Source organism: Terrapene carolina, unplaced genomic scaffold (assembly GCF_002925995.2).
Source record: "Terrapene carolina triunguis isolate 2854851 unplaced genomic scaffold, T_m_triunguis-2.0 Scaffold22, whole genome shotgun sequence".
NCBI classification, from domain to species: domain Eukaryota; kingdom Metazoa; phylum Chordata; order Testudines; family Emydidae; genus Terrapene; species Terrapene triunguis.
The window spans coordinates 23,369,477-23,396,839 of record NW_020664373.1 but is presented as its reverse complement, the minus strand read 5'-3'; the positions used below and the strand labels follow the sequence as shown (position 1 = coordinate 23,396,839).

General features: G+C 42.7%; 1 protein-coding gene across 1 annotated transcript in view; it reads left to right on the top strand.

Moving 5' to 3' along the window:
- LOC112104196 (cilia- and flagella-associated protein 47) overlaps positions 1 to 27,363 on the top strand; it is a 698,279-nt gene that overhangs the window by 475,250 nt on the left and 195,666 nt on the right. The gene's annotated exons all lie outside the window — the stretch shown is intronic.

The following is a 27,363-nucleotide window of genomic DNA, read 5'->3' as shown; positions in this document are numbered from 1 at the left end:
ACAATAAGCCTTAGGAGAAGCTTATCTCCCACCTGGTGATGAGCCTTCCTAAGAACACTCGAAATAGCCTGTGAGTAATAGCTGCTATGACTCTACAAGGACATGTGATCAGACCACATGATTCTGGACTCCATCTTGGGATGTCAGTATTTTTTCCCCACAGACAGGTCTGAAAACCAAAGCTTTGAAACAAAGGGTTCTCGCTATATGCAAAAGCTATATAAGGCCGGTAGTGACATCATCTGGTGTTCTTCACTCCCCAAAGAAGACGACTCCTGGAAACAACTGAGGAACAAAGACTGAACTGGGGGAAGTGCTGGACCCAGGCTAAAGGGATTTCTAGCCTGTAAATGAAACACATGGGGATTCCAAGCTATAAAGTCAGTGCAGCTTGCCCCTTAAGAATCTGTAGCCTGGTTGTATCATCTCTTAAGCCTGGTCTACACTATGACTTTAATTCGGATTTAGCAGCGTTAAATCGAATTAACCCTGCACCCGTCCACACAATGAAGCCATTTATTTCGAAATAAAGGGCTCTTAAAATCGATTTCTGTACTCCACCCCGACGAGCGGAGTAGCGCCAAAATCGATATTGTCATTTCGAATTAGGGTTAGTGTGGCCGCAATTCGATGGTATTGGCCTCCGGGAGCTATCCCACAGTGCACCATTATGACCGCTCTGGACAGCAATCTGAACTCGGATGCACTGGCCAGGTAGACAGGAAAAGCCCCGCGAACATTTGAATTTCATTTCCTGTTTGCCCAGCGTGGAGAGCACAGGTGACCACAGATAGCTCAGCTCATCAGCACAGGTAACCATGCAGGCCGATAATCGAAAAAGAGCACCAGCATGGACCGTACAGGAGGTACTGGATCTGATCACTATATGGGGAGAGGATTCAGTGCTAGCAGAACTTCGTTCGAAAAGATGAAATGCCAAAACTTTTGAAAAAATCTCCAAGGGCATGATGGAGAGAGGCCACAATAGGGACTCAGATCAGTGCCGCGTGAAAGTCAAGGAGCTCAGACAAGCCTATCAAAAAACAAAGGAGGCAAACGGTTGCTCCAGGTCAGAGCCGCGGACATGCTGCTTCTACGCCGAGCTGCATGCAGTTCTAGGGGGGTCTGCCACCACTACCCCACCTCTGACCATGGATTCCGAGGCGGGGATAATCTCATCAGCTACACCTGAGGATTCTGCGGACGGGGAAGAGGAGGAGGAGGAGGACGAGCTTGCGGAGAGCACCCAGCACTCCGTTCTCCCCAACAGCCAGGATCTTTTTCTCAGCCTGACTGAAGTACCCTCCCAACCCTCCCAAGCCGGTATCCAAGACCACGACCCCATGGAAGGGACCTCAGGTGAGTTTACCTTTTAAAATATAAAACTTGTTTTAAAAGCGTTTTTTAACGATTACTTTGCCCTGAGGACTTGGGATGCATTCGCGGCCAGTACAGCTACTGGAAAAGTCTGTTAACGTGTCTGGGGATGGAGCAGAAATCCTCCAGGGACATCTCCATGAAGCTCTCCTGGAGGTACTCCAAAAGCCTTGCCACAAGGTTTCTGGGCAGTGCAGCCTTATTCTGTCCTCCATGGTAGGACACTTGACCGCGCCATGCTTGCAGCAAGTAATCTGGTATCATTGCATGACAAAGCCTGGCAGCATATGGTCCCGGTGTTTGCTGGCAATCAAGCAATATCCGTTCTTTATCTCGCTGTGTAATCCTCAGGAGAGTGATATTGCTCATGGTAACTTGGTTGAAATACGGGAATTTAATTAAGGGGACAGAGGTGGCCGTTCCTACTGGGCTGTTTGCCTGTGGCTGAAAAGAAATCCTTCCCTGCAGTTAGCCAAGCGCGGGGCGGGGGGGAGGGAGGGAATTGGCCCAGAGCTTTTCGCGTTTGGCTAGCAGGGATCTTCCCTGATACCAGCCACGCGGTGGGGGGAGGGATAAAGCGATCATCCAGAGAATTGGATGGGGGGGGTTAGTTTGTTTTCTGCTGCTGAAGGTTAACAGGAAAACCGCAGCACTCAACGGGCTTTGCTTGGTATGTGGGAAAGGAGGGCACAGAAGCCGAAAGACAATGGCTTACCATGGCCGCATGCAAGCCGAATTCTGTTGCCCGGACCTGCGTCTGTGATCTCTAGCAGCAAAGCCACAGGCACTCAATATTAAGAGGCAAAATGTGACCTTGCACAGAAATCACATGTGCTATGTAACGTGAATAGTGTTGGTCACCGTGAAAGAGTATAAGCATTGTTCTGCAAAATGTATCTTTTTAAAAAATTCTCTCCTTTTTTCCCTCCCTCCAGCAGCTGCAAATTCTTCAAGCCTCCCTCCTCCGTCCCGAAGGCTATCTCAGATAAGGCGTCGGAAAAAGAAGACACGAGACGAGATATTCGCAGAAATCATGGAATCCACCCGCAGTGAAAGAGCTCATCTGAATGAATGGAAGGACACGGTTTCAAAGTATAGGAAAGAAGCCAGTGAACGTGAGGACAGGAGGGACCACCGTGAGGACAGGAGGGACGCTCGAGATGAGAGGTGGCGGCAGGAAGATCAGAGGAGGCAGGATGCAATGCTGGGGCTGCTGCGTGAGCAAACAGACATGCTCCGGCGTCTGGTGGAGCTTCAGGAACGGCAGCAGGATAACAGAGTGCCGCTACAGCCCCTGTATAATCCCCCTCCCCCCTCACCATGTTCCATAGCCTCCTCACCCAGACGTGTAAGAACGCGGGTGGGGGGGGGAGGCTCCGTACACCCTCCCATTCCACCCCAGTGGACAGCCCAAGCAAAAGGCTGTCATTTTTTTAACCTTTTTTTAGTGGCCTTTTCCTTCCCGCCGATCCTCCTCCCAAACCTCACCCGGGTTCTCTCCCTCTTTTTATAATCAATTAATAAAGAATAAATGATTTTTAAATGACAGTGACTTTATTTCCTTTAAAAAGAACAGGAGTACTTGTGGCACCTTAGAGACTAACACATTTATTAGAGCATAAGCTTTCGTGGGCTACAACCCACTTCAGTTGTAGCCCACGAAAGCTTATGCTCTAATAAATGTGTTAGTCTCTAAGGTGCCACAAGTACTCCTGTTCTTTTTGCGGATAAAGACTAACATGGCTGCTACTCTGAAACCTTTATTTCCTTTGAAAGAAAGCTGGGGGAAGGGGGAGGGTGGGTTCCTTACAGAGAATGAGTCAATAAAGGGGGCGGGTTTTCATGAAGGAGAAATAAACAGAAATTTCACACTGTAGCCTGGCCAGTCATGAAACTGGTTTTCAAAGCTTCTCTGATGCACAGCGCTTCCTGGTTCTGCTCTTCTAATCGCCCTGGTGTCTGGCTGCGCGTCATCAGCAGCCAGGCGATTTGCCTCAGCCTCCCACCCCGCCATAAAGGTCTCCCCCTTACTTTCACAGAGATTGTGGAGCACACAAGAAGCAGAAATAACAATGGGGATATTGGTTGGCTGAGGTCTGAGCGAGTCAGTAATGATCGCCAGTGACCTTTTAAATGGCCAAATGCACATTCTACCACCATTCTGCACTTGCTCAGCCTGTCGTTGAACAGCTCCTGACTCCTGTCCAGGCTGCCTGTGTATGGCTTCATGAGCCATGGCATTAAGGGGTAGGCTGGGTCCCCAAGAATAACTATTGGCATTTCAACATCCCCAACGGTTATTTTCTGGTCCGGGAAGTAAGTCCCTTGCTGCAGCCGTTTAAACAGAGTAGTGTTCCTGAAGACGCGAGCATCATGAACCCTTCCCGGCCAGCCCATGTTGATGTTGGTGAAACGTCCCTTGTGATCCACAAGTGCTTGCAGCACCATTGAAAAGTACCCCTTGCGGTTTATGTATTGGGTACCCTGGTGCTCCGGTGCCAAGATAGGGATATGGGTTCCATCTATCGCCCCACCACAGTTAGGGAATCCCATTGCAGCAAAGCCATCCACTATGACCTGCACATTTCCAAGAGTCACTACCTTTCGTAGCAGCAGCTCAGTGATTGCTTTGGCTACTTGCATCACAGCAGCCCCCACAGTAGATTTGCCCACTCCAAATTGATTCCCGACTGACCGGTAGCTGTCTGGCGTTGCAAGCTTCCACAGGGCTATCGCCACTCGCTTCTCAACTGTGAGGGCTGCTCTCATCTTGGTATTCTGGCGTTTCAGGGCAGGGGACAGCAAGTCACAAAGTTCCATGAAAGTGCCCTTACGCATGCGAAAGTTTCGCAGCCACTGGGAATCGTCCCACACCCGCAACACTATGCAGTCCCACCAGTCTGTGCTTGTTTCCCGGGCCCAGAATCAGCGTTCCATGGATAGAACCTGTCCCATTAACAACATGATCTCCAAAGCACCGGGGCCCGCCGTTTGAGAGAATTCTGTGTCCATGTCCATATCACGCTTGTCGCTGCGCTGCCGTCGCCGCCGCCTCCTCGCCTCGTTTTTCTGGTCCTGGCTCAGCATAAACTGCACGAGAACGCGCGAGGTGTTTACAATGTTCATGACTGCTGTCTTGAGCTGAGCGGGCTCCATGCTTGCCGTGGTATGGAGTCTGCAGTGTTCACCCAGGAAAAAAGGCATGAAATGGTTGTCTGCCGTTGCTTTCATGGAGGGAGGGGTAAGGCTGTACCCAGAACCACCTGCGACAATGTTTTTTGCCCCATCAGGCACTGGGATCTCAACCCAGAATTTCAATGGGCGGGGGAGACTGCAGGAACTATGGGATAGCTATGGGATAGCTACCCACAGTGCAACGCTCCGGAAATCGACGCTAGCCCCGGTACATGGACACACACTGCCGAATTAATGTGCTTAGTGTGGCCGCATACATTCAACTTTATACAATCTGTTTCCAAAATTCGAATTATATAAATTCGGATTAATCCCGTAGTGTAGACATACCCTTACGGTGAGAATATGCTAATTCATATCCAGTCTATTTTGTATATCAAGCTTAGTTTGTGTTTTTTGTTTATTTGCTAGGTAATCTTCTTTGATCTGTTTGCTATCACTTATAATCACTTAAAATCTATCTTTTGTAGTTAATAAACTTGTTTTTGCTTTATCTAAACCAGTGAGTTGGAGTGAAGTATGTCGGAATCATAGCTCAGGGGCAAAGACTGTTGCATATTCCTCTCCACAATGAGGGCGGGGGGTGAACTTTATGAGCTTATGCTGTACAGTTCCCTGTGCAACGTAAGATGGTATAATTTTGGGTTTATACTCCAGAGGGGGTGTGCGCCTGGGGAGCTGGGAGTTGCCTTAGCTGTTGCCTTCCTATACAGGGCTGGTCAGAGAGCCTGCATGTAACTGCAGCTGGATGTGTCCCTACCTGTATGTATGCTGGTGAAAGTGCAGGCTGTAGGGCTTTGCAGCTTGTCACAGCAGCACAGTGTGAGAGGGAGCCCAGGCTGGTGGGTCAGGGGGCTCACTGGTATCCCTGGGGGGAACCTGTCACAAAGTAGATGCTTGTCTCTCCAAGAGGAAAAGATTTGCAAGTGGTACCAAAACTTGTGGGACAGAACTAGGTGCTTCCTCGATGAGATAGTTCAGAGAAGTGAAGAGGTGTTTGGGAGCAGGGCAGATAGTGTAAAAGCAGAAGACCCAGAAGACAAGGGACACCAGGGTGGAAAAAGGGAACAGGAGACTAGTAAGAGAGGAGAGTAAAAGAGGGATTGGACAGGTTAAGGAAGCATGAGACTAGGCATAGAAGAGGTGCTGACGAGATTGGAATAAACATATGTAATGTGGCAAGGGAATGAAGAGAAAAAGGAGACAAAGGGAAAGGGATTGGTTAACTATTAGGAAAGGAAATTACAGTAGAACCTCAAGCGTTACAAACTGACCAGTCAAACAGACCTCATTTCGAACTGGAAGTATGCAATCAGACAACAGCAAAGACCAAAAAAAAAAAAAAAAAAAAAGTAAATACAGTACAGTGCTGTGTTAAATGTAAACTACTAAATAAAAGGAAAGTTTTAAAAAATTGACAAGGTAAGGAAACTGTTTCTGTGCTAGTGTCATTTAAATTAAGATGGTTAAAAGCAGCATTTTTCTTCTGCATAGTACAGTTTCAAAGTTGTATTAAGTCAGTGTTCAGTTGTAAACTTCTGAAAGAACCACCATAACATTTTGTTCAGAGTTAAGAACATGTCAGAGTTACGAACTACCTCCATTCCCGAGGTGTTCATAACTCTGAAGTTCTACTGTAATTTGATTTAATGTTAAATGTACACACAGAAGTTCACCAAGTACTACAGTTACACCAAGGATGGTAGGTTCATGAATGAGACTGACTGGAAAGGGAGATGCTCCATGAGAAACTTTTTTAAGAAAATGTCTACACCATGATAAAGTTTTAAAACCCTTTCTCTAGGAAATGGGTTTGTAGTGAGGCAGCCTGGCTCCCAGAGCTCCGGATGCCAAAGTGGGCAGAGCCACTGGAGCCTGCGCCCGCCCCCCAGAGGTCAAAGCACAGGACAGGAAGTATAAAAGCCCAACCCCAGGGCTCAGAAGCTGCCTGGCTGCCGGAGAAGCCAGACGCTGGGGGCCTAGCTTCCGCTGGGGAGACTCCTGCAGCCTGTGACCGACCTGAGGACTGGCCATACCAGTCAAGGCCTGATGCCGACCAGACCCCGGAGAAGCTGTTAAGCCTACCTGTGAGAAGCGACCCAGAGGAGCTGCCAAGCCTACCACTCGCCGAGTACCTGGAGGAGCCCATGGTGCTTGATTCCATGGAGGACACTGACCAGACGCAGGTACTGCTAGAGGGGGAGGTAGGAAGTAGCCCGGGGGCAGCCGACCCTAGTCTGGCTGCAGCACACCCAGAGCCAATGTCAGTGTGTTGCGGCCAGGATCCCCACTGACACAGCAGCAGGCTGCCTGCCGCTGTTAGAGCCCCGGGCTGGGACACAGTGGAGTGGGTGGGCCTGCGTCTGGGTGGCAGTCTCCCCCTCGCCCCAGACACTCAGAACCAGGAGCCTGGGTTTTGTTATTGAACTATTTGCTCAGCCCCTGCCTGAGGGCCTGAGCCCTTGACTGTTTCCTGCCCCACCAGGCTAATTCCCCAACTCACCAGACCTAAGTAGTGAGGCGGCCTGGCTCCCAGCCGCCCCAGAGAGGGACGACCCCCAACTGAACCCCTCTACATGGTTCAATGTACATAATGCTTCTAAGTAGTTTGGAGCATACATGTGAAATGAAGCCCCAGGGTTTCATATGGTTTCATCATAAGTTTATGACCTAGTCCTCAGGCTTTAACATCCAGGTGAAAAGGGGGGGGAAAAGCAAAGAAAGGAAGTAGTCAGATGGTGTGCTGTCCTATGTTTCCTGTAAGCTGTGCAGCCGTGCAGCAGCCTATGTAGAGCTTAGGGAACCTGCCCAGGGACTAGCTGGGGGAGGGGTGCCCCAACCTGCCTTGGCCGGGGCACCCATCCTGAGGCTCAGACCTGCCTACGGCCAGGGCACCCCTACCCAGCCTGAACCCAGCCGGGGCGGCACGGCCCGAACCCAAGCAGCCTGGCTGGAACCCAAACCCGGGTGGCCCAGACCAGACCCAGCTGCGGCGGCACAGCCCTGACCCAGCCAGGGCTGGGATGGCCCTGACCCAGCCAGGGCGGCCTAGCTCGGAACCAACTGTGGCGGCCCAGCCCAGACCTGCTGGAGCGCCCCTCCCCCAGCTCAAACCCAGCCCCGGCTGGACCTGCCAGGGCCAGAGGAAGGGGACCTATCCTGCAGCCCCAGCGCTGCCGCAGTGGGGACAGGTACCTCTCCCCCCAGCCCAGGTGCTCCTGGGGGAGTCCTCTCTCCCCGCCGGAGCACCCTCCTGCACCCCAAACCCCTCATTCCCGGCCCCACCTCAGAGCCCCCACCCCCAACCTGAGCCCCCTCCCACACTCCAAACCTCTTGGCCCCACCCCCACCACATGAATTTTGTTATGTGCACCAATATGGAGGTGATGTGTGACACATCACCTCCATATTGGTGCACATAACAAAATTCATTCCGCATATGGGTGGGAAAATTTAGAGGGAACACTGGTGCTGTCTCAAAAATGGAGCTGCATTTCACCTCAATAGTGAATGGATGCACTTCAGTGAGTGGAAACTTTGTTCAACTGAATCAAAGTGCTTTGAGGTCCAGAATGAAAAACACTCAACCAAGACAAAATGGTTCTTTTTGCCAGACACTGCACAATTTTTACCCAGATGGAAGGTGCTAATGGAATTGAAGAGCCCTGCTATAAAATGGCAAGATCCCAGCCAGATCGTGGAGTGGGAAGGATTGAAGACAAAATTCTGAAGAGTAGGGATGGGATAGAACAAGTTTGACTGGAAGCTCCCTGTGGGGAAAGTAAGTGGAGGTAGGGTGGGTGTGGGTGTGTGAGAGGGGAATCAAGAGACTAAGGGCGAATCTGAGCCTGAGGTGGGGTGGGATTTGGACAGTGGGTTTGGGGGGAGATTAGTAGGAATGTAGAGGGGAGATTTGCAGATTAGAGAAGGGGGAAATTACCCCTCTATTATAGTTTGGTCCTGAACCTTAGTCCTTAATGGTTGAGGCTCTTTTGGAGCAAGGTCTAGCTAGAGTTCGTTTCTCCTAGGAATCAAGGCCTGAATCCACAAAGCACATAGGAATTGTAATTGCTGAACGTTATGGCACCTAACTTTTAGGCACCTAGAAAAAACAACAACAGGAACTACGCTGCAATACACAAAACCTGAGTTGAACACCTAGACTCCTATGCAATGAATGGGGTGAGACAAGTACCTAAGAATGGGATCACAACAGCCACAAATACTAGGTGGGGAGCCACTTAAAATAGCCAGTGGGAGATACCAACGGTGTGTTCTAAACCCTGCCACTCTCATGGAGAGAAATGCCTATGTCCAGACAGCAAGGAAGCATCTCTCTGTTAGCTATCCGCGAATGGAAGCCCATCTCCTGAAGTCAAGCAGCTTAGGCACCTAAGTAGTTTCTTGTGGGAATGACTTAGACACCTGCCTTGCTCTGCACAAAACAGCCAAAGCAGGAAGCACTGACCTTCTAACTTTTAGCCCAGTGCTTAGAGTGCTCACCTGGGATGTGGAATACCCAGCTTCAATTCTCCACTCTGCCTAAGGGGGACAAATGATTTGAACAGGGTTCTCCCTCCTCTTAGGAGCGTACTCTAACCTCTGGGCTATTCTGATGTGGGGCTCCCTCAATCTCTCCTGTTTAAGCTGTTCCACTGCAGATAAATAATGAGTGATTGGAGCAAACCGACTAGACCCAGGGGACAGACAGAATACCACTCTATTAGACTGGTGGTTAGGGCACCCACCTGGAACCAATGAGGACCTAATGAGGTCCAGCTGTCCGCTGCTCCCTCCAGGACCCACAGCGCATAAGGTAGGTCAGGTTTTTTCCTCCCTTTCAGGGAGGCTAATGCCTTCCTCTCCTTGCAAATTACTTCTTATTACATTATTGCTGGGGTGGGGTACCTACACCCTGTCACACATGTATTGCTTGCATATACCCCAACGTTGTTCAGCATGGTCACAGAACCAGAAGTCATACTTTAAGAAGCTGAGAAATAGTATACAAAACTAACACTGAAGAATTCAGCTTTAGCCAAAATAAAGATGTCAAATCTAGTTCTTGTATGCAAATTATGGATTTTTTTCAAGGTCTCTATTTGTCCCATCCCAATTTGCTTTTCAGTGCTGATATGTTGAGAGGTTCCACTGCAGGATGTATTAAAAAAGCAGCTATCTTCTCTGATCTCCAAATGATTTATTTGTAGGTGATTGATCTGAATTTCACATCTGAAACTGAAAGGGTCAGATGTCTGCTATCATTATGACAAGAAACCAGCCATCACAGAGATTTAGTTTGCATTACTCCCCTATTTATTGAGCTAGCTACAACCTGTCTTTAAAACTTCCATTTGCTAAATGACTTAAGCCATCAAATATGTTAAAATGTCATTTATGTGAACACTAAATTTCAAGATGAGATAGTTAATGACTAATCTCAATAAATCTCCAACACCGTTCTTGCCTGGAAAGTATTATGGCTGAATTCATAGATTCCAAGGCCAAAAGGGGCCATTGTGATCATCTAGTCTGACCGTCTGTATAACATAGGCCATAAACATGCCCAAAATAATTCCTAGAGCATGTCTTTTAGAAAAACATCCGATCGTGATTGATGGAGAATCTTCAAAAAAGAACTAGATAAGTTCATGGAGGGGAGGGGAGGTCCATGAATGGTTATTAGCCAGGATGGGCAGGGATGGTGTTCCTAACCTCTGTTTGCCAGAAGCTGGGAATGGGCAACAGGGCATGGATCACTTGATGAGTGCCTGTTTTGTTCATTCCCTCTGGGGCACCTGGCATTGGCCACTGTCAGAAGACATGATACTGGGCTAGATGGATCTTTGGTCTGACTCAGTATAGCCATACTTATGTTCTCAATCCACCACGACTCTTGGTAAACTTTTTCAATGGTTTATTACCCTCACTGTTAAAAATGTACATCTTATTTACAATCTGAATTGTCTAGCTTCAACTTCCAGCTATTGGATCATGTTATACTTTTCTATGTGAGATTGAAGAGTCCATGATTAAATATTTGTTCCCCATGTATATATTTACAGTCTGTGATCAAGTCATCCCTTAAGCTTCTATTTGCTAATCTAAATAAACTGAGCTCTTTGGCCTGGTCCACACTAACCCCCCCACTTCAGACTAAGGTACGCAAATTCAGCTACGTTAATAACGTAGCTGAATTCGAAGTACCTTAGTCCGAACTTACCGCGGGTCCAGACGCGGCAGGCAGGCTCCCCCATCGATGCCGCGTACTCCTCTCGCCGAGCTGGAGTACCGGCGTCGACGGCGAGCACTTCCGGGATCGATTTATCACGTCTAGACAAGACGCGATAAATCGATCCCAGAAGATCGATTGCCTGCCGCCGAACCAGGAAGTAAGTGTAGACGTACCCTTTGAGTCTATCGCTCTAATCCTTTAATCATTCTCCTGGCTCTTCTCTGAACCTGCTCCAATTTATCAACATCCTTCTTGAATTGCAGGCACCAGAACTGGACACAGTATTTTAGCAGTGGTCACACCAGTGCCAAATATAGAAATAAAATAACCTTTCTACACCTACTCAAGATTCCCCTGTTTATGCATTCCAGGATCATATTAGCCATTTTGGCCCACACCTTCACACTGGGAGCTCACGTTCAGCTGATTATCCATCAAAACCCCAAAATCTTTTTCAGAGTCACTCTTTCCCAGGATACAGGTCCCCATTCTGTAAATATGGCCTACATTCTTTGTTCCTAGATGCATACATTTACATTTAGCCATATTCAAATGTAATTCAGGCTCCAAGCAAGATGTCTATGCAGCCTTCAGTATTACAAAATCTGTACAGGCCTGAGTTAGCCTGAGATGAAGATTTGTGTGTGTGTGTCTGTGCGTGTGCGCACGCTCTGGGCCTGTATCTATATCTGATGAGAAAACCTTTAAGAAGAATATTAAGTAAGACTATAACCAAGCCACATTACCAAAGCACAGGCATGGAGGTACCAAGTAACTGTTCCTCACCATGTATATTTCTATTGTATCATATCATGTGATTTCCAGACTAGTAACCATTTCTCTATACCATAGACATTTTTAATGCAATCAAACAGAAATTATTAAAGCAAGAGTCTGTACCTGTTAACAGCACATCTACCAGTATATCTTCAGTGGTAGGATTTTTGAAGGATATGATGATGGAAGAATGACGACCAATACAAGTACTTATGCTAGCTGGTTCCATTGGCTGAGGGATAAGGCCAACCCCAGACAGATGAAATATCCACTCATTAAGCTGTAGGCAAAAGAAAAATGTTGATATTAGGGGAAAAAAACAGCCTCCACATTGAACATTGTACATCTTACTGAAGCTCACTTGTTTCTCATTTTCTGTTGGTTTGGTTGTATACTAGTGGAAGAAATATTGTCCAACTTTTTCTTTATTTTTCTCCCTTTACGCTCAGTTTTTATCTATTCTAATCATTGATCTCTTGGAAGAAATAGATCCAATGGTCTAAAAGATTAATGTAAAGAAGGACACATTGTGAATATAGTGGCAAGAAGTCCAGAGGAAGAATACAGATAACTGATATATAAGGGATAACAGAAGAACCACATAAAAAACTAACACTGTGACACTAAATGTCAGAAAGGATTTTAAAGACCAGAGATACACGTATAAAAACAAATATGAAATGTATTAAATACATCAACAGCATGGAGACTAAGAGAACAGGGAGTCAAAAGAGCAATTAAGGAGGATAAAGATGTTGCAGATAAATGATTTATTTGCATCAGTCTTCATTACATAGGATGTTATGGGAGATACCTGCACCAGACCTATTCTTTGCAAGTAATAAGATTGAGCACTGATAATGATCAAAGTGTACAAAGAGAAGATCCAGACAAAATGAGAAATTAAATAGCAAAAGGACTGGATGGTCCAAGAGTTCTGAAGGAACTTAAGAATGAAGTGGCTGAGTTAACAAAATTATACACCATTTCATGAAAATGGGACTTGAGGGCAATAGTTGTACCTAACTTTTTTTTTAAAAGGTAGTGGGGTGAAACTGGCAGTTACAGACCTCAATATTTCTGCAATGTCTAAATGGTTACAAATAATTAAAAACAGAATTATAAAATGCCTAGATTAACATGAGACGAGAGAAAGAAACAAATCACCATTGCTTCCGTAAAGGAAAATTCTTTGAGTATGTCAACAAAATACGTGGATAAAAAAAAGAAGCAGATGAAATAATGTATCTGTATTTTTGAAAAACCTTTGCAAAGTCCCTCACCTGAGCCTATTAATGCAACTCAGTAGTTATGAGGTAAAAAAAGAAAGAGTAGGAGTAAATGATCAACTTTTCACACGACAAAATGTTAACATCAGGATGCTTTCTATTTTTGTATTAGAAACTGTACTGTTTAATATATTTATTAGTTAACTAGAAAAGGGGGTGAATAGCAAGGTGGCAACATTTGCAGATGACAAAAAAATCATTTACATTAGTCAAGACTGGAGAAGACAGTCATGAACTTCTTAAGTACCTAACAAAGCTACATGAATAGGTAGCATGATGACAGATGAAATTCACTGTTGACAAATGCAATAATTATCTCACAATTATTGCAAGGAACTGTTTGAGTTATTTGTACATAGACATTATGGGGTTTTAAATGTACAATAACCACTCAGGAAAAAGATATGGGCCTCACTGTGGACAGCTCAATGAGTACTGCTTAATGTGCAGTGGTGGACAAAACCAAAATATTGTAAAGGATGTACAAGGTATGGAATAGAAAATAAAGAATGAAAATATCACACTGTAATATAAACCACTGGTACACCATGATCTGGAGTACTGTGGTTAGTTCTGGACACTCTATCTGAATAAAGATATAACAGAAAGTGGGGAATCGGGTGACAAACACATGGAACTATTTTATATAAAGTGAAATTGAAAAGATTGGGTCTGTTTAGAGAGGAGACAAATAAAAGGGGACTTGGGAGTTACACACAATATAGAAAGAAGGTACATTGGGTGCCCTTATTTATCCTTTATAAGCAATGGGACATTCAATTCAATTGAAAAGAAAAAGAAAATTAAAGCTTATTAAAGGAAAGTTTTTTTGTACAAGACATAATTAACCTGTGGAACCCAATGTCACAGATAATCATTGGGGCCAAGAATTTAGTAGGATTCAAAGAAGGATTAGATCTTTATATATAGATGTGAAGAACATCCATAGTTACATAAATTAGAATATAAAAAAATGATTTGTTTTCACTTTAATAAGGTATATAAATCCCCTTTCCAATCCAAGGCATAATTTCCATTATTATAACAAAAGTTAGGGAGAAAATCCCCTATGTGGTCAGGTTACTTCACAATTGTGCACCTCATACAGGCTACTCTCAGAGACAGCATAATGGATTAGATAGACCACTGGTCTAATCCAGTACAGAAGTTCACGTATTCCTATTCCTAAAAGATAAATGCTTTATTAGACACATCGGGTCAAGTTCATCCCTGGTGTAATTCCACTACCCAGAATGAATATAGTCTATTTCCTTTGAATTTAGTAAACTACTTCCCTTCATCCCCACATCGTAAGCCGAAATATCCACATGAAGGTGGAGGAAAAGGCAAATAAAAAAATTCCTTCCTGCCAAGTTTAGAATAAATCATAAGGTAGAAAAACGTTAATAGCTGGGGTAACTCAGGTGTAGAATCAGATTGGACTGTCTGGAAGTGATGATGAAGATGAAATCAAAATTTACTTAGATATTGCTGACAAATATAATACAGCTTTGTTTCAGTTACAAATCTGTGAACACCATTCTCAGACTCTGACAAGAAGGCAGGAATTATCATTAAAAAGATTTTGTTGCAGTTTGGGAGAGTAGCCAGATCAGCTTTTTGGGGAGCTTCTTTGCAATCACAGAAGAAACTGACTGGAAGGTTCCAAAGGCAGCAGTTATAATGAACATGTGACATGCAACATCCATTAGGGTGTCATGCTCCATCACTGCCCAAGGGGCTAAAAATCTTCAACAGGTTGAAGGAGTATTGCCAGTGTCACACTAAGGAGCTGAGACACAACAGCCTGAATTCTGGCAGATGATATATTTAGAGAAGCAGATGTGCTATACATCAATTGAACCCTTTCTCAGCTTTTTTAGCCCAGCTATAATGTGAACCCAAGCCTGGTAAACTAGATATTGTAATTGATGTCCTGCTCTACTGTGAATCCAGGCCTGGTAAACTAGCTATCATGGTATATATACCCCAGGTTTACTTAAACTATCAGTAAAGGAGAAGGTACCCTTTTAATGCAGCTGTACAGAGGGAGTAGTCTATAAAGTTAGCTGTTAATAACGATGTATCTGATAGAAAATAAATCAGTTTCCTGCATTAGTCCTATTTTTGCAATTTTGCTCACTCAATTTGAAATGTTTAAAGATAAACCATGCTGTCTTAGAAGGAAAAGGGCTAAGTTTTCATAGATTTTTTTATTGCCTCTATTTTTGTGTTTCCAGCTGGAGACACTTTGGACCTGATGTTCTGAAGTGCCGAGCACCCTCAGAAAAAACATCCTCAAGGTGTTTCAAGTTGGGCAGCCAAAAAAATGAAGCATCCAAAATTAGAGGCCAATTTTGTAAAAAATTAGACCCAAAAAAAAAAAATCTAGTGTTAAAAGAAAAGGTTTGGCTTGCATGTGAAATGGAAACCTAACAGGATGCAGATGAAGAATATGCACTGCCCACTGCAGCATATCAGGAGGAAAGAACTAAAAAAATAACCCTAAGCAAAGAATATTTGACAAGATCTATTGCAAAGCCCTGCTTCTCTCCTATGCTGCTTAGCACTATTAGCCTCGCTCTGTTACATATGGATGTTGCTGGTATGCTAGGAGAACAAGAAGATAGAAATATATTAACACTCTGGGCATGCATTATATTCAAGCTGGCATTTCAGTTGTGCTATCCCAACAAAGCTAATTTTAGGTTTCAAAAACTATAGTAAAGTGATTAAAACCTAAACTTGGATTTTTATTTTGAAGAGCTCTTCACACAGCTCTAAACCAGAAACAAATCAAGCATATAACAGCCCATAGCAGCTTCTCTCAATTCAGTGAAGAGGCAGAATCAAAAAAGTTAAAGTATATCCTATAACTACTGTCATTAGTTGATTTTAGATTAGTTAGTTACACAGCTATGGCATGGTTTACAGTGTCAGTTCAGATGCATTTAATCAGTGAAATCAAGAAAGGAAAATCAATGCACATTTTTTTAGGTTAAAAAGTTGTTCTAGGATTCAGATATTAGAAAACAACCACCTTAGATTTGTGCAAATACATAATATCTTTTTAAATGCAATAATTAGCATCCTGGAATCGTCTGGCATCAATTTGGTAAGGTGTGTAGGAGTGAAAGTGAACAGAATAAAAAAAAGAAAGATCCATATGGTTCAGGGATGAAAAGGGCATTGAAAAAAATTACAAAGGTAAGAGCAACAGATTAAAAAGGTTGAGAGAGCCTGGACAAAGCAACTGAAAGGATGAGATATTGATTAAAGTTCAGCTGCAGATAAAAATTTGGAGATTTGCCATTATTTGAAAGGAGATGCACTGGATGAGAAAAATCAAGTGTCAGGGCTCAATTTGTTCCTGAAAGGTTTAAGTTAATTATTTACTTGCTTTATTGCTTCTGTATCTGATGAAGAATTAAACTTTTAATGTATAGACCAGAGTTCTGAGAGCTATTAGGATTCAGAAAAAGATAATGGCATTTTGTCGTCTTGAACTGTCCTTGGTCATATACCACTTATACCAGAAATGCTGGCTCCTTGCTTTTATTCTTAATAAATATTAAAGAGGAGGGGGACTCTAAAATGCATACTTTGCAACCACCACCTACAGGTAATCTGTCTGCTAGGCATTCTGATATCAGAAAAAAAATGGGCTATATCACTTTCTTACTCCTTTTTTCTTGTAGAAGAGACAAGTTCTGCTTTTGCAGTATTACTGAGAATCATGCTAGAGACATTTCCCTAGCATTCAACTGAGGTAATTTTCAAGTCAACAGCCCATTAGGATATTTGACAGCCCAACAAGAACAAAGAGAGGAAATTACATACATTTGGAAAGCAAACATTTCACTCAAGCACAACTCATGTGCTGACATTATGGCACTTGTGTCATAATATCAGTTCTGCTCTTTGTCTCCAGCTGCAATTTTTAGTAAGCTAGTAGGTCAAGGAGATGACTCATGCTTCTCCATTTAGTTGCTTCTCTTTAAAGATTCAGGAAACACAAAGGAAAAATGCTAAAATTTTTAACACATCAAATATAAAGAAGATTAGTTTCAAGTTAAATCAAAGGATGACAATTCTTTCAAGAACATGAGTATTTTAAATGAAGATAAACATTAATATGTGGGGCTTATTTGTGATAATACTTTACAAAAGGAACTATTAAGTTAATTTCAGAGCAGGAAGACTATTTCAGTAATGAATAATTTGGGATAACCTGGTAATTACTAAGCAAATTAGAAATACTAATGCATATTCTAGTTCTCTGCACATCAACCAACAGCATTAATTCTATCTAAAATTGTAGATATGTTGAAAGCTGAGCAAAGCTAAGGCTAAAACAAATTATTCATCATGTGCATCTAAGTCGATTATTTTTGCACTGGCTGTATGATTAAGGATCCAAAAATCTGATTTTAAATTGTCCTTTGGACTGAAATTTTTATTTATAACTATATTTGAAAATATTGTATTATCTGATTTCATAGTGCTTTGGACACTAAATACAGCATCATACCTGTGGGCATGTGAAGGTGACTGATGCCATGTGATTGGCTCTTCCCAGGGCAGAAGGACAGAACTGAACAGGTACTTCAGTAGTGGAATGAGGAGCCACCATCAGCTGTGCAAACACACAAAGAAAGCAAAAGAGAGAGGGAAAAATCAATACTTTTTTTGAGTTAGTTCCTTTTTTGTGCTTTTTATCGACACTGTTGATGTTTATTTGATTAATGTGTTCCACTGTACACATTCTCCACTCAGCATGCACGGTCTGGTACGACTGATAAAATGTACTGCAGTAAACAGTATTTAGTGGCAGTCACAGCACGTTTATTCCCCAAATACTAACAATGTGGTATTACTGACTGCTAAAAAGGAAGCTAAGTTTGATTTCATAAAATACCAGTGGAAGGTATATGATTTTTATTTCTGATCACATTGCTACTCTTTAGTTTAGTTTATTTTTTTCACATCAATGTGATACTAAAAATGTTAGTACATTGAAATCAAAAGAAACAAACTGACTTTAAGGGGAATATATAGTATGTTTATACGTGCCTCTCCTCTCACATACACTCACACAGTAAATGAGGTTGCTACGGTTTATCTGCTTCTGAACTACACTAGTGTGATTCACAATTGCATAGGGAAAAGCCAGGTGCCCAGCTACATTGTGATAATACAAGTGTTCTGAAGCTCAAGGCAAACAGAGCACGTGTCACAGTATCAGTGCTTTTGCCCATATAAATCAGGTGGGCAAAATCACTGATTTCACAATTGCTACATCATTTTTTAAAATGAAATAAAATATCTGTTCATATCTAAACAGACAGTTTTAATGCATTTTACTGCGTGATAATACAGAACAAAACTGATCAATATCGTGCAAGTTGGCATCATTTAATAAAATGTAATACTATTTAAAACTAACAAAGATCAAAACATTACATTACAACAGCTGGCACTGACAAACCCCTGTGCCAAAATGGCTGTCAAGCCTGAAAGATTAGTAACAGGCAGTGAACAAGAATTACTAGACTATCAGTTTTTGTGCACTATAGTTAATGATCTTGTCACAGTGTCCATGGCAGACCCCAATTTTTGGAAGTTTATAACCAAATAGGGCTTGCGGTCCTGTATTCCTTGCACATCCAAATCTCCAAATGATGTCAGTGGGAGCTTGATTTGAGTGAGGAATGGAGGGTTGGGCCCAGATGTAATTGACAAAGGGTTGAAACTTGACATGCCCTGGGTTTGGTTTTTTTTGACAAGTTTTTTTTAAATTATGTTTTTAAAAGTAACAATAAAAGTTTATTGTTCTGGATACATTAATTCTAATCCTATATTTTAGACAAAATATTTTATTTTTATAAGTGTTATTTTGCCATTTCTATTATATTAAAATAAAATATTGTTGAAAACTAAACGTTGGTGTATAGACCAGAATGTGCGATGGACTCAGTAACATGAAAATAGATTGTTACACAACAGGATTAATAAAAGGGAATGTTTTGCAATTACAGTTCTCTAAGGTATTACAGAGATCCACAGCCCTGGGTCTTCTGATTTCAAGAATTAACTGGCAAGCATTAGCATTACATTTCCAAAACTAGAAACTGCAAAAATCACACTAGAATATAATCCCGTTTTCAGTCACTAAAAGCATTCTGAAACTTTCACATATTAGGTTGAAATTTTCCAGGACTAGACTCTGCCCCAAAATAAAATTATCTGGACAATTTGAGTAAAAATGCTTCAGCCATTTTTGAATGAGAGGAGAGTGAAAAACATCTTCTTCCATTATTAAAAAAAAATAATCTTGGAACCATTTCTGAAAAGAACAAACAACAAAATGGCTGGTGGTAAAAAGGTAGATCCTGGCCTGGAAAGAGTTGTTAGTGATGGTGTCAAACAGTTTTAAAAACAAATTAGGACAGTCCATTTAAAAAAATCTACCTTATCAGACCACTGAAGTTGAATAATTAATCATTTAAAAACCAGTTAAGTCACAAACTAATGATGACTTGTATGCACAACTTGTCCTTTTGTATGTATTATGCAGTGTTGTCTGGTGGACAGAGCACTTGACTGGGACTCAAGAGACCCTGATTCTATTTCCAACTCAACTGCTGGTTGCCCTTGCACAAATCAGTTTATCTCTGTGCCTCAGTTTCCCTCTCTGTAAAAGAGGGATGATGATACTGACCTCCTTTGCAAAGCACTTTGTGATTGACTGATGAAAAGTGCTATATAAAACCTTGGTACTATTATTAATTACATGGTCATATATTATTTCCCAAAAATATAGTACAATATTTTTTTCTATAACCCTTTAAGATGCAGCAAGATTTAAGTTACTCAGTGAGAAAGCCAGGGCCTAGAGGCCAAAAGGGAGGGTTGCAGAAGGGAAAACAAATAACAGGAGGGCATAAGATGTAGACATGAAGGCTATAACTTCAGTCTGCAGAGCCTGAGACAGGTGGTATTCCCCACAGTGCCACCATGAGGCCATGCAGAGACACAGCAAGGGAGTACTATGGAGAGTAGTTGCCACAGGAAGTGCTGCCTAAGAGACCCAGAGTGAAAGACAGTGGCCCTCTGATTGGCCAAGCACCCTATTTAACCCTCGGGCCTTCCCAAGGAAGTTGTCTGGGCAACCCCACACATAGGCCTTCTGTAATGCCAGACTTTTCTTGATCTCCTGATCTCTGTCTCTGATGCCAGCCTGAATCTGACCCCGATTCCTGCCTCCTGATTCTAATATGATACTGTCTCCAATCTCCAGCCTCCGACTCCAGCCTGACTCTGATCCTGGCTCTTGCCTCCTGATTCTATCTCTGGTCTCTGATCCCGGGCTAACTCGGACCCTGATCCTTGCTTACGGAACCTGGCTCTTGCGACTCCTCCAACTCCTGCCGGCAACTACCATCCCCAGTGGACAGACTTCAGCCCAGCTGTGACTGGTAGAACACACCGCCTATGCCCCGCCCCAGTGCCTTACAGAATAAGTGGATGCTTACCCAAGCATACCAGACTCTACAACTTTAATCTATATCTTCCTAAACCCTCTTGTTAATTGCTTTTCCTGATTAACTCCTTTCTTCCCTGGCATGTAAATTACCCCTTCCCAACTGAGACTCCCTTTGACTCAGTTAAACTGATATCCATGACCCTAAGGATGGAAATTACAATCTAAATTCCTGATTCTGCACCTCCATATGCAGACATGTCTACTTGGGCCTAAGCAGATGAAGTATAGACCAAATAGGAGGAGGGATGCAACAGAAAAGCAACCTGATTGAACAGTTATGCTTACTACACACCATGATGGTTCTGTGGTGGTGTGTGGGTATATTGTAATGTGATCTAAATTAGCATAAACTGAGGCATGAGAAAAGGGGTGGATAATTAGTGGTGTAAGGCTAAATTGAAGTACTGAGTTCTGAGGAGGAACCTGGAGAAAGACAATGAGGTTGATGGAATGGTATTGTAATAACAGTATATTATAGCCAACCAGCTACAACATTGTACGCTTATTATTGTTTGTACAATTTTTCTTTCAAAAATTTTGTGCATGGTGTAATTTTGACAGGGGAAGTCCCCGCAAAATCTGGATTAGACCAGAGGAACTAGACTAAAACCAGTGGAGAGACTTCAAGTCCCATTGGATTATACAAAGTATAATCCAAGAAAGAAAATGTGTTGAATGCTACAGAGAAGAAAGGATGCTAGCTAGGGTTAAGCAAACAGTTAGGAGTCATTATTACTGAAGTGTACATTATAGTGGCATAGGTACGTATGGGGTTTTATATAGAGAATGGGATTTGGTCCCATTTTACAATCTAGGTTAGATACACCACGACATGGCACAATGCATGTCAGAGGAGAATTACCAGGTTGCTAGTGCACAGTATGCATCAGGGGCTGGTTTAATTTATCCTGTGCTTTTCATATCTGTTGTATCCTCTTCAGGGCAGAGATGGTCTTTCTGTGAGTGTTTGTAAGGTGTCCAGCACAATAGGGCCCTGGTCCCTGACTGAAGCCTCTATGTACTATTATACTACTACTACTGGTGACAGGGGAACACCATGGAAAAATACTTTATTAATAGGTCTTCTCCATTTAATGTAAGCCCAGAGAAACCTTCTTTGCACCAGTGCCACTAGGGGAAGAGAGATATCTGAGAAAAACTTTTTCCCTGCTGGAGCACTATTACATAGAAAGGGAAGCCTGGAGGAAAGCCACCTCCCACACACCAATCTTTGTTTCCATATGTCTCACTGGAGGAAAAGACAGGGATGCAGGATTTCTCTGTGTGGCTCATCTGCCACGCTGGGTCCTGCACAAGTCTGAGTAGCTCATTTCTCTTAGTAGGCATAGTGACGTGCTGAGCATGCTCAGTGCACAGGGCATTCTTAGGGTGTTTGAGACCCCTCATGAATTTCTAGAGGCAGGTTAGCTTCTACACAGTTTGTGTGCCTCAAAGGGCTTTGTAGAACACCTAACAACCATATTAGCATGGCTGAAAAAACCTATTGATCGAAATTAAAAGGTCAGGTAATAGTTGGACTTCTCAAAATAAGACAGACTACCTTATATAAAATTAAAAACTTAAATTCATATATCTATAGTATGAATAAATATAAGATCTACCATTCTTGGGAAAGAATATTATTTACAGATGAAAGTGGACTAGAATCCTCTGGTTAATAAGAACATGAGTAGGCATATTGTTATCAGACAACAACAAAATCACTACCACAACAATGAAACAAAACAACAGAGTAGAATCATTTAGTCTGAGTGCCTGCTCTTGAAACAGAGATGTGATTTTATTTATTTAATATTATAGGAGATCTCTTCTAACATTGATTTTATTTCGGGTGCTATAATATGGTACTATACCAGGAAATTAATCTCATTTGAAAAACAAAGCTATATATAAATTAAAATGGATTGGCTTTCTATTGCAGAGAAAATGATAAATAGCAATAGGATCTATAACTAAAATAATCATTAAACAGGATGGCTTTAAAAAGGACTAAATTTTGCTCACTTCAGATAGTAATATGTGCCGAAGATACTCTTTCATTTCATTCACATAAAAGCTACAGAGATAACAAGTGGCTTCTGGAGATCTTCATAAGAGAAACTAGTGGAAAAGAGCCTCAAGAAATCTAAAGACTGCTTCTATGAAAACACAAAACTTTATTATGAAGCAGTTAGAATTGCTACATACACTGCATGTGTGACACATATCCAGAAAAGCAAGGGAATTAAAAGTTAAGCCACCTAGCAGTACATTCTCGCTACTCCTCCACCCACAAGCACACAACATACCATAACCATAACTACAGTACACCATAGTCTACACCTTTAACTCTACCTCCCTTTTCTGAACACAGCCCTTATCCGATATTTTTTTTCTCTGCACTAGCAGTCGTAAATGTTTGATGTAGTAATTGGTTGTGATAGGAGACAGTTTTTGGCAAAGGGCTGTTTGTAAAAGGAAGGTTAAAAGGGTCCAATGGAAGGCTGGCCCCACTAGGGGGCAGACAAACTTGTGGGGTGTAGTGTGTTTGTGCTAAAATTGTAGTACAAAAACTACTTCACAAAGAAGTTTGTGTGTTAGCTTCCTAGTTTATGTATATACCTAAATAAGCGAGTAAGTCAGAAGACTCAGAGACTTTAAGGTCAGAAGGGACCATTATGATCTTCTAGTCTGACATCCTGCACAATGCAGGCCACAGAATTTCACCCACCCACTCCTGTAACAAACCCCTGACCTACGTCTGAGCTATTGAAGTCCTCAACTTGTGATTTAAAGACTTCAAGGTGCAGAGAATCCTCCAGCAAGTGACCCGTGCCCCACGCTGCAGAGGAAGGTGAAAACCCCCCAGGGCCTCTGCCAATCTGCCAATCATATTTACCGCTAATAGTCAAAGATCAATTAATTGCCAGAATTAGGCCATCCATCATACCATCCCTTCCATAAACTTATCAAGCTTAGTCTTGAAGTCAGATAGGTCTTTTGCCTCCACTGCTCCCCTTGGAAGGCTATTCCAGAACTTCACTCCTCTGATGGTTAGAAACCTTCATCTAATTTCAAGTCTAAACTTCCTGATGGCCAGTTTATATCCATTTGTTCTTGTGTCCACATTGGTACTGAGCTTAAATAATTCCTCTCTTTCCCTGGTATTTATCCCTCTGATATATTTATAGAGAGCAATCATATCTCCCCTCAGCCTTCTTTTGGTTAGGCCAAACAAGCCAAGTTCTTTGAGTCTCCTTGAGGGTAGATGTGCAGCTGATAACTGAGAATATTTTCTCTGTCAGCAGCTGCACGTGAACTCTTCTTTACTGTAGCATACATTCTGACAGAAAAGCGTCAGATGGAAAAAGTTTTTTGTGCAACCAATAAGGCTTGCATGCACAGCATCTACACTTTCAGTTATTCTCCTAAAAATTATCCCAAATCCAATTTAAAAAACAAACAAGCAAAAACCCCTTTGCACCAGATGTCCTCAGAGTCTACCTCTCTGCCAAACTTTGGGTGGATATACCATCATTTTAAAGATATATTATTGAACATTGAAAATTTAGGTCTGCCAAGGAAAAATTTGACAGAGCACAAATTGTAAGACTTCATATTACAAATTTATAAAGAGAAACCAAACAAATCTACACAGAAAATTCAAAGGGCATAAAGGTCAACTTCTTGTGGAGAAAAATAGAAATCTATGCCCCATTTTAAGCTCATTTTAATACCCAATATAGTTGCTACTAGGCACCTCCATATTTCTCACTTGCATCAGTTTTGCACTGAGTTCAGGGGAATTACTTCAAATTTACATCAGGGTGTCAGGAGAATTACATCCTGGGAGTTTCAGTTAAGCTTCATTAAACAACCAAAAGTTTGGCAATATCTGAATTTAATTGGTCTGGACATCAAAAAAGTCTGTTACTGTGAGATTGCCTATTCTTTATATTGAGTCAATCATACAGGAAATAATCTTTTTGTGGTATTTCAGTAGTGCTGCTTCTGGCCCAGACTGAAATTAAGTAAGGTGAAGGCACATAGAAATGCAACCCAAAAAAGTTAGCAAAATTTTTTCAAACCTCAAAGTTTGGGTTAAAATTTTGGCTAGAGTTTTAGACAGGAGCTTATTTTAGCCAAAGGCGTCAAGCTTTCCCTTATTTATACGGCAATAAATGGAGATTTTTAATGGAAGAAGTTGGCATGAATAGATTTGGTTACTAATATGTAAAAGGAATGATCCAGTACTAATGGATTCTTTTCTTATGATCTGACTGTAAAAATCAAAACCTGAAAAATGACAGTTACTGACCTGTAACTGAGGTTCTTTGAGATGGACTCTGCATATTCCCACTCATGGGATGTTCCAACCAGTGCAGCCTGAATGGTAAAATTCTACTAGCAGTAGTCGAAGGAACGTCCACACACCTTCCTTGCCATCACCTCCCCGCCCCCAGTGAAGTCCGGATGTTCTAGCACAAGGGTTTAAAAGAAGCATGATGCTCCACTGCCTTGATTCCTTCCCCCATGATCCAGGCCCTTTGGTAGGTAGGACTCCATGGTAGTGGGGAAAGATGGATAGGGAGTGGGAATATGCAGAATCCAGCTCAAAGAACCTCAGTTACAGGTAAGAAACAAATTTCTTCCTTCAGGTGTCCTCTACATATCCCCACACACGGGGTAGATTAATAGGCAATCTCTGACCCAGGATGGTGGGACCTGGAGTTCTAGTTAAACAAGGAATGCAGGACTGCCCTGCCAATCTATGCATCTGATCTAGATGCCAAGTCTAAAGAATAATGTTTAGTAAAAGTGTGAACAGACCTCCAGGTTGCTGCTCTACATATCTCTCTAAGAGGAATTTGACTAGAGAAAGCCATGCAAGCTGACTTGGATCTAGCTGCATAAGTTCTGATGCCTCAAGGAATGGATTTATGAGCTTCATAAATATCAAATAGCCTTGAAGACTGTCTAAATTGGTTAGTCTTGGTATGTCTAAATAAAAAGATAAATGTTCTCCTCAGAGCTAATGGTTATAATTTAGCTTCCCCATCGTGAGTATGGGGTTTGGAGAAAAAACAGTAAAATTACAGATTGATTTATGGGAAAATCAGAGACTACTTTTGGTAACAACTTGGGATGAGTGCAAAAAACCTCTTTATCCTTATGAAACATAGTCAATGATGGATCAGCCATTAATGGAGGCAATTCATTTTTGTGTGATGGAAGTGATTGCTACCAAAAACAATGTTTTTACAGATAGATGAAATAAAGAACTGCTCCCCAGTGCTGTTAAAAGGGAGGTCTTATTATTTGTGTTAGTACTACATTCAGATCACAGGAGGGCATAGGAATTCTTATTGGAGGATACAAATTAAGGCCCCTTAAAAACCTCTTAATTGTTCCATTAGTAAAAATTGATTTTCCTTCTGCAGGTACATGATATGCTGATATGGCTGAGAGATGAACCTTAACTGAAGATAATGAAAAAGATGTCTTCTTAAGATACAATAAATACTCTAATATATAATTAATTGGTGCCGTATAAGGATCCACATTATTGAAGGGAATCCACAAATAAAAAAACCACACACACAAAAAAACCACGGTTACTCACCTTCTCGTAACTGTTGTTTTTCGAGATGTGTTGTTCATGTCCATTCCAATCAGGTATGTGCACATGCACGATGGCTGAAAGATTTTTCCCTTAACAGCATCCGTCAGTTCGGCCTGGGCACCCTCTGGAGTCACGCCCTCATGGCGCCTAATATATAGCCCGGCCAACCCGCCACCTCTTCAGTTCCTTCTTGCCGGCTACTCCGACAGAGAAGTAGGAGGGTGGGTATTGGAATGGATATGAACAACACATTTCGAAGAACAGTTACAAGAAGGTGAATAACCGTTTTTTCTTCTTCGAGTGCTTGTTCATGTCAATTCCAATCAGGTGACTCCCAAGCAAATTTAGGAGGGGGGGTCAAAGCTGTCCACTGACTGGAGTACTGCTCTACCAAAGGTCGCATCATCTCTGCCTGACCTAGTAATTGCATAATGTGCGGTGAAAGTGTGTATCGATGACCATGTCGCTGCCCTGCAGATTTCCTGGGTGGGGACTTGAGCCAGGAAAGCTGTTGATGAAGCTTGCGCTCTTGTAGAGTGTGCCGTTATCAGGGGCGCTGGGATTCCTGCTAGATTGTAGCACTCGGTAATGCAGGCCACAATCCATGATGAAATGTGCTGTGTCGAAACAGGCTGGCCCTTCATCCTGTCCACTAATGTGACAAAGAGCTGTATCGACTTCCTGAACGGTTTCGTTCTCTCAATGTAAAAGGCCAGCGCTCTAAAGACGTCGAGAGTGTGGAGCCTATGCTCCCTGCTACTCGCATGAGGCTTGGGGTAGAAAACCGGGAGGAAAATGTCCTGGTTGATGTGGAACTGCGATACCACCTTTGAGAGGAAGGCCAAATGGGGCCTTAGCTGAACCTTGTCCTTAAAAAACACGGTGTAGGGCGGCTCGGACGTTAGAGCCCTGAGCTGCCCCTTCGGGCTGAAGTTTTCGCCACCAGGAGAGGTAGAGCAGGGAGCATGTTGCTAGAAGCTCAAAGGGATGCCCCATGAGCCTAGAGAGGACCAAATTAAGGTCCCAAGCAGGAACCGGTTGACAGCCATGCAGGTACAACCTGTTGAGGCCCTTCAGGAAGCGACTGACCAGGGGGTTAGGGAAAACCGAGTGGCCCTGTACCCCCAGATGGAAAGTCGAGATGAAAGCCAGGTGTACTCTTATAGAAGACAAGGAGAGACCTTCCTGCTTTAGGTGGAAAAGATAATCCAAAATCTGAGGCACTGAGGCTAGTGCCGGGGAAAAGTCACGCTGAGCTGACCAGATTGAAAATCTCTTCCACTTGGCCAGGTATGTGGCCCTAATGCAGGGTTTCCTACTG